The sequence below is a fragment of the Protopterus annectens genome, chromosome 12.part0 (assembly GCF_019279795.1).
Source record: "Protopterus annectens isolate FY-2018-M chromosome 12.part0, PAN1.0, whole genome shotgun sequence".
NCBI classification, from domain to species: domain Eukaryota; kingdom Metazoa; phylum Chordata; order Ceratodontiformes; family Protopteridae; genus Protopterus; species Protopterus annectens.
The window spans coordinates 80,515,999-80,527,399 of record NC_056746.1 but is presented as its reverse complement, the minus strand read 5'-3'; the positions used below and the strand labels follow the sequence as shown (position 1 = coordinate 80,527,399).

Below are 11,401 nucleotides of genomic sequence, written 5' to 3'. Positions count from 1 at the left end.
CTCTATCACATATGTTTAATAATTTATTCTGTCCTCTGTATGAAGTACAACTTAGTATTAAGAATAGCACAAATTATATTTGCTGCTCTCCACTCTTTGAAAAAAAAAAGTCTTAACTTCTTTTAATGAACTATCATAAATAAATATTAAAATTTTGCTGTATTCCCTTAAACAGCAACCGGTAGAAAAGTTTCTTGCAAAGCTAAATATAGTTCTCTTAGGCAGTATTTTGACAGTCAGATTATAAGACTTTAGAATAATGGTTTTGAACATTAATTTCCATGCTGACTCAACAATCCCAGTGTGTCACTGTGAGTGTTTCCCAGAATGCCTTGCACCAATCTCATGTCATGTATTCATACAGCCTATAAATTCTAACATGCTGTTTTGACAGGCTGCATTTCCTTAGCTTTTCTTAAAAATTCTAGCACAAAATGTGCAGCTTGTTCTAATCTATATTACTTGAGGTAAAGCGGTAAACAACTGTGTTAATGTGTTAAAACATGACAAAGGAAAGTTTTTAAACTTTAACCTGAAGCAAATGCCTCAGAAATGTCAACTTTGGAATTTGACCTCTTACTTCTGCTACTAACTTTCACGCTGGTAATAGATATGTTTCACCACAATGATGAGATTTTATTGGCTATTGCTACAGATTAGACTTCCCATCCTTTGATCTTGTTTTTATTTAAGACAGAAGCACAGTGTTTAATGTACGTGTGGATTCAAAACTTGAGGAAGTATAAAATAAGGAGACGGTAAGTGAGTATGACTAGGTGCTCTTTAACTCCACATTATTGTGACATTTGGTATTAGTAATGCATTACTACTTTGTTTGAGCAGTTTTAAGATCAATTTTGAAGTATATTGCTGTTATCTTACCAAACTGACCGAAGTTGCTGGTTTACATAGTGATACTTATCAAACATCTGAATACAAGGAAATAGCAGTGATTTTAATGGAATAAACAATGCATCATTCTTCGGTCTGAATCTGCTTGCTTTGTTTGCCTTGTCATTCCAGAATGTTTAAGTTTTTAACTTCTTATTGACTTGTAGCATGCGGCTTCAGCCTAGATTTACTAATTTCAAAAGCTACATTTTCATATAACTACAAATCCCAGAATGCTTTGCAGATGGCATCAGACACCTGCTTTACCATTGAGAGAGCTAGTCGTTTTTATATGATGGTTATGCTGTCAGGACTGACCATTTAACTATAGGCCAGTTGTTCTCCCAGTGCTATGCATCATGTTCTATAAGTGTCACTACATTATAGATGACAATAGTAACCAATTGTTGCAATAGTCACTTTTGCAAATATAATTGAATGGAAAAGGCATTTCTGTTCAGTGAAGGTCACTGCAGGAGAAATTCCCCTTTCCTTGAAGTGTAATAATGTTGGAGCTAATCACATTAACAAAATGAGTGCAGAGATTGATGTCCTCTGCACTGAAAGCATGATGGTGATGGAGGTCATAGTGGGGCATTAACCCAATTAAAAAAAAAACAGTTACTCAAATTTTGCTACAAACTTTCCATGTTTTTTCACTTGCAGAATAAAAAAAATGCTGCAAATTCTTGTTTCTAGGACCTCTGTTAAATTGTAGCTTCTTCTGAACATCATGATGTCACATCAGACCTGACTAGTAATTAACACAGGCAGACAGCAAAATAATGACTCTCTCTCTCTCTCTCTCTATATATATATATATATATATATATGTGTGTGTGTGTGTGTGTGTGTGTGTGTGTGTGTGTGTGTGTGTGTGTGTGTGTGTGTGTGTGTATTGCTGTTAGTTGAGCGTGGAGTACCTCGACATCTGTTTTCCCAAAACACTTTGGTAGATTGGCAATCCCCAGGGTTGGGTGATCCCTCAGTGATTGTGTGATCTAAGAGTTGTATATATAAATAACAGGAGGTTGTGCAGAGCAGAATGGGCTTGACCCCTCTAAAAATTAGAAGTTTTGTTTGCATATTTTAAGGTCATGCCTCAGAGTATTCACATTAGGGTTTCATTGTTTTTTTGGGGGGGGGATTCGACCTTTTGCAGTCCGTGTTTTTAGTGATGAGTTACTGAGGATTTTGCTAACTTCACCAGGTCCTTATATAGATACACAGACACACACACACACACACACACACACACACACACACACACACACACACACACACACACACACACACACACACACACACACACACACACACACACACACACACACACACACACACACACACACACACACACACACACACACACACACACACGCACACACACACACAAACGCACACACACACATACATACACCCACACGTGAAATTTGTGTGACTATGTAAAATACATACAAGAAATATACAGCTTTGTAATCATACTTATTAAAATGCACAGTAATATGGCTCTCATAAAAGGCACTATATTTTGAAATGAAAACTTTGCTAAACCACTTGTCAGTTACTAAAACTGGAGGACTGCTGCACAGACCTTAGGAAATGCAATGCCCTACATTCTGACCATTCAAAGATACATAGGCAATGACAGAAGATAGACTGACTTAAACATTTTACCTATTTCCTTGTGATGGCAAATTCCACTGATCCTCCTTAAGCCCATAGTTGCCTTCTCCTTAATATCTGTAGCATTCTATGTAAATTCCGTCTCGGCATGAACTCCCCAATGTATTTATTATGCTCCCTCTATACACCAGAAGTTGTTTCTTATTGTAAAACTCAAGCATCAGACTCAGACACATTCATATTCATGTTCTAGATCAAAAATGATAGTTTTTCTCTGAATGCACTGAATAAAGAAGAAAGACAAATACCCAATTTTTTGAGTAAAAAGCTGATACTCGCCTATTCTATAAGTAATGAAAAGCTCGCAAATTCTTATAATAAATATTAAGGGTGTGTCGGCATTGCCAAATCTCATCCCTCAAAATACAATAATTTCTAACAAATGTCCATTTGTAATCCTCTGGTCAATTTTTTGTATTTGAAATGGTATGATGGATTTTTTTTTGTGATGCATTGTTTATTCATCTCTGATGTAAGTCTTGTGATAATAACCCTCCTTTACGACTGAATTGTATTTTCTTCCAGATTCATAACTTGCTTCATTGTATCTACTCATATTCTTTTGTGAATTATGAAATTCTGTTTCATTTGTTCATAAGTTCATCATAAGCCTTTCTGATATCAATAGAAGTCCCACATAATGCTTACTTTGTCTTCTCATGTTTTTGTACGATTGGATGTCTCCACATTTTATAGTTACAGTGTATAGTGCCCTGGAAATAATGTACGATAAAAATAGGTGAGTCTTTTAAAGCAAAAGTTGTGCAGGTATTAAAAGAGGCTTTTTAGTATATGAAAAAAAAAACTTTCATTAATAAGGCTTACCTAAAGTACGTAACAGTAGAATTAAAATATGCTGAGATGGGACAATATTTTATTACCCACCTCAGTATGTTTTGTAACATTATTGTCTGCCAAGGTTGTGGTTTTTAACCAACTAAATGTAAAAAAAACAGTATTATATTGGGTCTTATCACTTATATGGTAAGTTCTTGAAGCTTACAATATTCATTGGCTTAAACAAATCTGAGATAATTTGATGGCATGCATAAATAATGAATCCAAAGCACTTGAGCATGTACACCATAGTCAGATTAAGTATTCACCAATAAATAAGTGAAAATGTGGTCTCTAGACAAATAATCTTCCATTAACCATAATTAAACTGGTATACACTCACTCAAGAACTGCTCTCACTAAGCCAACACTTAGAAATATCTAATCTTATCTATAATTTAAGATCACTTTCAAGATGTCCCTCTGCAAAAGTGATCCTGTACTTGTAATAACCCCATTACTAAGACCCCTTCATATTTGAAATATTATCCCATCTATAATTTACAATTCCAATGAAATCATACTAATGAGTAAAACTCTCCTGCCTATGCATAAGCCACATTGTTAATTCCCTTCTTCATGTGCACATCTAATTATTTGTTTTCATTTGTTAACATCAAATCTCTACTACTCAAGCTAAAACCTTGCTCTCCTTCCACCGACAATCTATCTCCTACATTCCTCAAACTTGTTGCTGACTCAATTGCCTATCCTATATCTATACTAATTAATCGATCTATTCTGGAATCAACTGTCCCCACCATTTGGAAATCTTTTTTTACTATCCCTCTTCATAAAAGTGGAAACTCCACTGACCCCTCAAACTACTGACCCATTGCCATTCTGTCCCCCTCTCCAAGATATTAGAAAAATGTATTCAATCGCAGCTTCTCAATCACCTCCTCACGCACCACTTACTTACCTCTACCCAACATGGATTTCGTCCTCACCACAGCACCACCACTGCTCTCCTCTCCTCCACTCATATTACTCACTGAACAATGGCTTTCTCACAACCTACTGATCCTAAATCCCAAAAAGACCAAACTCCTACTTTTCCTTCCCCGTTCTCTTTCTCATCACAAAACCTCCTTTTTTATTACTTCTTCTAACAATGCAACTATCCAACCTGACACCCACACAAAACTAATAGGGGTCATTATCAATGACGAACTAAAGTTCAACCTACACATACTCCAGTATATAAAAAAAAACAAACCAGAAACTAGGTCTGCTATATCGGAACAAAAAATTCCTAACCCCTGAATCTAGACTTACCCTGGGTCAGGCACTCCTCCTCCCCTCCCTCTTATATGGCAGCCCAGTTCTTACCAATATCCAGTCCTCCACTCTAAACAAACTCCAACAGACTTACCATAAAATAGCCAGATTCATTAATAACTCCTCATACAACTCACACCACTGCATTTCTTTAAACTCTCTTCAATGGCTTGAACTTCCCCAATTTCTGCTATATTATCAATTTCATATGCTACACTCTATTCTTTATAAAACCTCCTTCTGTCCATCTCTATCTTCCTTAGTCTCCATCTACATCCCATCCCAGACCCGCCATACTTCTAACCAACAATTACTTGATGTCTACCACCCAAAAAGGTCAGTATGCAAACTACTCTACAAACACTCCCTTGCCCATGCTTGGAACAAACTTTCCCTTGACTTACGTTCAATCTCCCACACCTCACACTTTAAAAATGAACTAAAAGCTTATTTTCTCAATTTCAGGACCTGCCCTTGCCATGACCCCACCTAGTCTTCCTTCCCTTTATGTACCCTCAAAAGGACCATACTTAGTACCTCATTACACCTCTCTCTCCAATGTGTCTACTATGCATTTGCATAATTTTATACAAACAAAAAAAAATTATTGTTGACCTATTGAACTATATCAATGTAAAATTATGTTACTAAGCTTCTTTTTAATGCAACTTTAACTTTATGCATGTAACCCAACATATGTGAATATTTTTGCTATTACTGCTATTATATCAATATTGTTTAAAATTGTACTTGTTTAAAAATGTACTACTGGAGCTTTTCTCCTCGGGTCTGGACTGAAAATGGGCCACAAGTCCAGTTGGACAAACCCAGTTAACAAATGTCAATAAATAAATAAAGAAATAAAATATTAACCAGGTGGATAGATCGGTCATATGGACTGATGATATGACCCCTTTCACCAATGATGCAGGCTGCAAAGCAAGACGATGTACATAAATATGGTCCAAAAATATAATAACAGGAGATTATACATACAAAAGCGAACAGAATGTCACAAGATTACTAATGCAATAAAAAATGAAGCTGGTGCTTCAGAAGGAACAAAGCACATTACATCAAAGGAAGAAATAATAAGAGATTATACCTGTACATAATGAAATTAAATGCAGTTTGTGTTTCAGAAGGAAGAAAGCACTTTAAACAAAAGAAACAAATAGACTAGGTACAGTGACATCATGCAGTCCAGAGTGGTAAATAGTACATTTGTACTGTTGGCTAATGCATATATGTGTATTATGGAGCTTTTCTGCCTGGACTCCATTGAAAATAGCTTAGCCCAGTCATACCTGTTCTAGTAATCTAAAACAACTACATTTTTCACTTATCTATGCACTAGAATGTTTTTTCCATCAACAAATGCTGTAGCTCTTGTGGATTGTTTTTTTTGCATAGCTTGTATTAGTAAGTTCTCTTCCTTTCTCTTCATCTGAGCAAAAGAAGTGACATTTACCCTCATCCTCACAAAACATTCCAATATAAACTGGTTTATGAGCAATCCAGTGGCATTGGCATCATTCGTTTTTATTCTCCTTAATATTCTAGAATATATCCCAGACAGTGATGCTGTCTTGTCTGACTACAGTTTGTGACTGATTTTGGTAGTACAGGTTTTATTTGTACAAAGACTAGGCCCCATTCTGATATTGCTCATAATACCTAACACAGACATCCCTGTTTCCCGTTTTGTATCAGTACACAGAAACAGTTATTTATTGCATACTGCTGCCTATTCCTAGGTGCTCTCGTCTGTTTTTCATTTTTGTATTCTCCTTTTCTATGTATTTGCTATTTGCTTTTGAGATGCACATGCGATATACATGTTTGCTGGCTGGAGATCCCTTAAAAACTGAATACAGACTACATAATATCTAATGATGTCAGTGGTAAGAAATATTCCTAATCACATAGCTCAGGCATGCCATTGATTTTTATTGACCCTTGTGAATGAGGTCTTCCATGATGGGTAAAAGATGTCTTTGATTATTTCTATTCACCCAAATGGATGGAAGTTGTTTTTCCAGAATGAGATTCACCAACATTTGCTTGGCATAACTAACCTACCAAAAGTAATCTTCTTAAAAAAGACACCTTTTGTAAAGTCAAGTAAAAAAAAAAATCTTGTATGAGGCATAGGCCAAAACAGCCCTTATGCAGGCAGTTTATCACTTGTACGGACTGTAGTCAGAGTGTGTGATATACCTTTAAGAAGCTTTCCAGTGAGTCAGCACATGCATGTAAATACTGAGCATGTTCAAGCAACAGTGTCATTTTGAGTAAGCACTCTAAGAGTGAGAGCATGCAAGTATGTAGTCAGTGAGAGTGAGAGCATGCAAGTATGTAGTCAGTGAGAGTGAGAGCATGCAAGTATGTAGTCAGTCAGTTAGTTCATCTAAGTTTAATGTTCATGCCATCCATCCTGATGCATTTGTATACAATAAACTACTTAAATGAACACCCAAGCCTCAATGTCTTCTTAATGCACATAAGAAGAGTGACATGGTGTCAGAATGGGATCCAGAGTTGCAGCCATGAGGCAACTGGTTAAAGTTAGAGGAATATACAGGAATGGATCATCCCTATAGCTTGAGCAACTCGCAAAACAGGTTAGAAACAAATTCCAGGTACTAAAACTTGCTTAAATGATTTCTTTTGCTATAAATATAAAATGAAGCACTCAGGACATTCAAAATGCATTTTTTATTCAACAAAATGTCTGAAACTGTGACATATTGATAAAAATATTCAAAATAATTTTGAAAATGTTTGAAACAATATCCAAATCACATAAACTGTACAAAAAAGGGAAAAACAACCATATTTTTTGCTATGTGCTATGTTTCATATTAACTAAAACTATTCAAAGTATCCGAAGTGTGCAAAGTATTTGCAAGTGTGTGCAATATTACAGTGCAGTATTTTGCAAAGTAAAGTTGTTTCAAAGAATATTTCTTAAAGTACAGTTCTTTAAAGCATATTTCACAGAGTACAGTATTTGGAAGAGTTTATTGTGCATTTGATTATTATTACAAGTACCTGGTGTGTGTGAATGTTCATACAGAATTACAAAGGCCATTTTGCATTGTGTTTTACTATAATCTGTGTGCATGGCAGAAGGTTTTTGCAGACCCGCACTGCTTGTGTTTGATAACAATATTGCAGAAAACTGGAGACTGTTTGAGCAGGAACATGATATTTTCATACAGGCTGCTTTTTCTTGACAAAGACGCACATACAAAAGTTTTTATTCTACTTAATTTGGCTGGTTCAGAAGCCATTGAAAGAGACTGTTCATTTGTGTATGCACCTGCTATGTTTGCACGGGAGGGGGAAGACCACCATATAGTATTACCGGCTGAAACAAAGGAAGACCCAGAGTGCTTAAAATGTAAATTTAGAGAAATGTGTAACCCTCAAATAAATATTACAATGGAAAGGCACTTATTTTACACAAAGGATCAAAAGCCTGGTGAAACTTTTGCAGCATATATGACTGACTTGAGAAATAAGGCTAAAACATGCAGAATTGGTGATTTGAGAGATGAGTTGATAAAGGTCAGGCTTGTGTGTGGTACTGATAATGACACAATGAGAAAGATTTTGCTTTGAGACAGTGATTTAATGTTGAATGAGATTTGTCAGATATACAAGCTTACAGAAAAGCACACAAGTATGCTTACAAATGAGAATAGCAGTGGAAGGCACAGTGACAGAGCTCATGTTGATAGTATGCAGCATGTGGTTAAAAGAAATAGGCCCAAGCACATGGCAGCTACTGCAGGTCCTATAGCAGTCCCTGGAAAACCCTGAGTCTTTCCAGCAAATTCCAGAGCATGCTCAGTGAAGCATAAGGGTGAGCTAGCAAAGTCAAAACATGTGCCTCACCTAGCTTCATAGTCAGCTGTCATAATTGTGTTGGAAACCACGAGCCCAAAAGAGAAAAGTGCTTAGCTTTTGGTCAGCAGTGTCATTCTTGCAATAAGTGGAATCATTTCAAAAGATTTTGTAAATCAAATAAGGCACAGTCTTTTATTAAAAGAGAACATTCCAAGAGGCAAGTTGATCAATTAGAAAGCTGCGACTCTACTTTTTATTTTGATGGTGTGTATGTGATTGGTGAAACCGTTAATGTAGTAGATTAATGGGAGAATGAGGAAATCTTTTGTACTTTTGAATTAATGTGAGTTCTTTAGAGCTCAAAATAGATACTGGCTCAAAGTGACATTTTACATGTCAGTAAAAATGTTTGCTAGAGTAAAAGCCGCAGAACAACTTCATTTGACAAAGTGTGTGAAGCTTGTTGCTAATGGCGGTGAAGAGATTCAAACCGAAGGCTAGGGAGTGCATTTATGTTACTCTGCTGGGAACAGCTATGACTTGCAATTTGTCATAGTCAAGAGGCACGTGCAGTCATTATTAGGCCTCAGAGACAGTTTGAAAATGGCATTGCTTTCACTTAATAAAGAGATCCACAATGTCAGCCTGAATGGCAACAGCTCAAATTTCAAACAAACTATTTTTTTGAGTATGCTGATATTTTTGCAGACAAACTAGGTGAACTACCAGTTGTATACTCCATGAAGTTAGACCCAGACGTCAACCCAGTTATCATACCAGCACAGAATGTTCCAGCAGCTATGCAGAGCAGAGTCAAAGCAAAGCTACACAAAATGGTGCTGCTAGGAGCAATTTGTCCAGTAGAAGGACCTACTGAATGGGTATATTCGATGATAGTAGATCGTAAGAAAAGCTCAGATGATATCAGAATATGTATTGGTCCAAGAGATCTGAACAAAGCATTAAAAAGACCCCATCATCCAATGCGCACAGTCAAAGAGGTTGCTGTCCTCATCCCAAATGCCACTGTTTCTTCTGTCTTAGATACAAAGAGTTCATTTTGGCATATCATGCTTGTCCAAAAATCTTCATTGCTAATCACATTCAGTACACTATTTGGAAGATACAGATTTCTGAAAAGGCCATCAGGAATAAGTTCTGCCAGCGAAGTCTTTCAGCGTATGATGTAGCAAATTTTTTTCTGGCTATCCCTGTGCTATTATAGTAGATGATATTCCAGCAGATGGCAATGGTGAAGTCAAACATGACAGAAACCTCAAGAACGTTCTGGAAAGAGCACGTGAAGTGAATCTTAACCTGAATCCTCAGAAGTGCAAATTCAGGCGACGAGAAGTTACTGGTATACATGGATTTGGTCGTACGGCCCAATGTCTAACACAACATGTTCGAAAGCAGAACGGCAGTTGCGCATAATTGTGAATGCAATTATGTCAAAACGCAAACATCCCCCTTTGTTTGACCCATGGCAGTGCTTGTTTAGATGGTAGAGTGGTCGGAAATGTCGAATTTCGAGACATTCTGACTGTTCGACACATAAATCTTCGACATGTAAGTTTGAAGAAAACCCTGTTCAACATGCGGTTGTCGACCAATTCCATGTAAACTGAAGTTACTTATATTGGTAACTTGTTTACCAGTTCAGGCTTACAACTACATCCTTCAAAGCAAACAGCAATTCTCAAGATGCCAGCTCCAGATAATGTCCAAACCCTTACAATGTTTTCTTGGCATGGTCAACTATCTAGGCAAGTTCATTCCAGATTTAAGCCAACTTTCTGCACTGCTAAGAGAGCTGACATGCAAAGATGTAATCTGGTCATGGTCAGAAAGGCACTAAAGAGTATCTGATGTCCTGAAACAAAAAACTGCTAACCCACCAACTCTCAGCTGCTATGATGTTCACAAACCAGTTACTTTTTCCTGTGATGCTTCTAAGTTTGGTCTAGGTGCAGTCATTCTTCAAGAGGGTAGACCAGTTGCCTATGCATTGCGGACTCTTACCCAGACTGAGATGCAGTATGCCCAGATTGCATTTGGCAATTGTGTTTGCATGTTCGAAGTTTCATGATTATATTAATGGTTGACCTATCCAGATTGAAACTGACCACCGACCTCTAGTCATTATTTTGAGAAAGCCTGTGCATACAGCTCCAGGGAGACTGCAACACATTATGCTAAAATTGCAGAAGTACAATTTCAATCTTGTCTACACAAAAAGCAAATTTCCTTATCAAAAAGCAAATTTCCTTATCTTGCTGATACGTTATCCAGATCGCCCAGACAAAACGCAGAACAGCATAACAATGAGCAACTAGATTTTTAGGTCATGGAAGTGAGAAATTTTCTTCCACACATCTTGATGGGCTCAGAACTCACACAGCTTCAGATCCAATTATCCAGAAGCTAAACCCTCTTTATCAGTGAAGGATGGCCTTCAAGGCAATCTTGTTTACCAGTAGAAGTGCAGCAGTATTTTCCATGAACAGATGAGATTTTGTCAGACAATGGTATCATCATGAAAGGTCTTAAAGTGATTGTTTCAAAATTCTTGCAACAAGAGTATATTAAGATGTTGCATCATGGCCACCCAGTAATGGACTCTACCAAAAGAAGTGCGAGAGGTCTAGTATTTTGGCCATCTATGTCAAGAGATATTGAAAGAGTACTTTCATCTTGTTCAGTATGTAATAATCCAAAGCCTCATCAACAAAAAGAACCACTTCTGTTAAGTCAGATTCCTGAACTAACTTGGTTGACAGTAGCTACAGATATCTTTCAGTGGAATGGTCAACATTACTTGATGTTAGTAGACTCTTATTCAAATTATTTC

The 11,401-nt window shown here is 36.8% G+C and overlaps 1 protein-coding gene across 1 annotated transcript in view; it reads left to right on the top strand.

Annotated features, from left to right (window-relative positions):
• The first annotated feature begins 541 nt into the window (after positions 1-541).
• SLC5A11 (solute carrier family 5 member 11) overlaps positions 542-11,401 on the top strand; it is a 717,678-nt gene continuing 706,818 nt past the window's right edge. Inside the window, exon 1 of the mRNA XM_044089092.1 lies at positions 542-758. The gene's annotated coding sequence lies outside the window, so the exon portion shown is untranslated. The remainder of the gene's footprint in view (positions 759-11,401) is intronic.